Raw genomic sequence first — 2368 nt, 5'->3', positions numbered from 1 at the left:
TAGGCAGTGTACCTAATCGTAGAGTAATATAGTTTTTAGTAAGTCCGGTTCGTTCCACAGAGAGCTAGTGATTACGTACTATATTTTTAACAACTATATTTATATTTATATAAAATATATATATTTATATATAGTAATATTATTATTATAAAAGGGGTTTTACCGTTTAATGACCTGTTTGTCTATTTATATTTTTAAGTGTAAAGATAAATGACAATAATTAAAGTGCGTACAATAATTAAAAATACAAATAAAGCGTAACAATAAATGATGATAAATAAAATGACAGTAAATAAAAGTACGATGAAAAATACAATAAAAGAATTATGCTTATTTAAACTTCCGTAATTCTGGGTTAATTGTCCTTTGTCCTGGATTATTTGATACCTATCTGGTTTTTACCAATAATAGTCCATCTGTCATAATTATAAGATGATCGTCAAATTAACCTTATACCCGAATTCAAATATTCCAACTAATTAGGGATTCAAACTGTAACAAGGTTTTAATACTTTGTTAATAATTACTCCAGGTTATCGACTGCGTGTAATCCAAGGTTTTAATAGTTTGTTAACAATTACACCAATTACCCTTATATGTAATCCACCCCTGCTTTAATGAGATATGAATATTAATTTACCCACTTGATCATTTTGAATAATCAATTTACCCGACCCGGATAATTAATTAAATGATTGTAAAAGATGTCGTATAAACGTCACTAAATAGGACATGCATAATCATTTAATAATTATTAGATTAACTAATTTTAAGATAGGTTCGATAGATTCCAATGAGTTGTCATTCGATTAGAAAATACCCCCATCTATTAATGATCCATAGTCCAATGTCCACAAGTGTCGGTCTTTTGTCCAAACCTAATTATGATACAAAATCCAATAACCCCGTCTTAATATTTAGTCCATCGTCACGATTACTTCGGCTCAAATAAGCATAATAATAACTTAGTTACGAGACATTAATTTAAAAAGGTAGAATATAGCTTTCAGTGGTTATTAATCACGTAGCGTTACACGGACAGAGTTTCGACTTTAAAACCCGTAAAACATTTCTTACAATAACCCAACTAAACCATAACTTATTATTAATCTTAATTATATCTTAATTATTATAAATATATATTACAGAAAGAAAGAGAGAAAATATATGTGAAGAGGTGCACATAACTCGGCAGAAACTCGAGCTATTTATAGAAGTTTTGGAATCCTGAAGCCCATGCGATCGCATGGGCTTTGTGTGTATAAGTCATGCGATCGCATGGCCAGCTGTCTCAGCTGCCATGTCTTTTTTTCTAGTTTTCTGACACTTTATTTAAATAAATATATATAATATATATAATTTTATATAATTATATATATTATATTATATTCTTGTGCATAGTTGACTTTTAATTTTAGGCCTGTTGACTCGCGCGTTAATGCTCGATTTATGTCTTGGTTCCGGATTTTCGAACGTCTTTTTGTATGCTTAGATATCTTGTACTTTGCATTTCGCGACTTATACTCTTGTCAATTTTAGACGTTTCTTATCAATAAATTGAATCACTTGAATTGTATCTTGTACATTTGAGCTTTTTGGTCATTTGCGTCTTCAAATCTTCATTTGCGTCTTCAGTCTTCACATTTATTTATTTAGATTAATATTACTTGAAAATAGAACAATTGCAACTAAAAACTTTACATATTGGGATGATATTGCGACTAAATATATGTTAATTTGGAGCACTATCAAATATCACCACACTTGAGTGTTGCTTGTCCTCAAGCAATATAGAACTTGAATATAACTTTACTAGAATCACTTCTTTATTCTTCACACTATGTACATCAGTTATTTTAATACGGCGGTATGAACAATGATAGTAACATTGTGGTTTACAGTACCACATGACTTATAAAAATTTTGATCCTTTAAGGAAATTGGATATTTATGAAAACTTTTGATCTTTTGAAAATTCATGTAAGATTTTACCCTAGACAAGTTTTTCGGAATAACTCTTCACCGGTGTTTACAAAATATTTTTGTGGGTTTTGTGGGTTTTAGATATTAAAATTTTAGCTCAAAACTTTGCGGTTTTGTGTCACCCACTTGCTAACCTTGTATTAGGAAAGCACACGTCCAGTATACTTGCTCTGTATATTACCATTCGGTTAATTGTCTAGGGTAATTGTCCTTTGTCCTGGATTTTTGATACCTATCTGGTTTTTACCCATAATAGTCCATCGGTTATAATTATAAGATGCTCGTCAAATTAACCTTATACCCGAAGTCAAATATTCCAACTAATTAGGGATTCAAACTGTAACAAGGTTTTAATACTTTGTTAATAATTACTCCAGGTTATCGA

This window comes from Rutidosis leptorrhynchoides, chromosome 3 (assembly GCF_046630445.1).
Source record: "Rutidosis leptorrhynchoides isolate AG116_Rl617_1_P2 chromosome 3, CSIRO_AGI_Rlap_v1, whole genome shotgun sequence".
NCBI classification, from domain to species: Eukaryota; Viridiplantae; Streptophyta; class Magnoliopsida; order Asterales; family Asteraceae; genus Rutidosis; species Rutidosis leptorrhynchoides.
The sequence above is the reverse complement of the archived record's forward strand: the minus strand, read 5'-3'. Positions refer to the sequence as shown.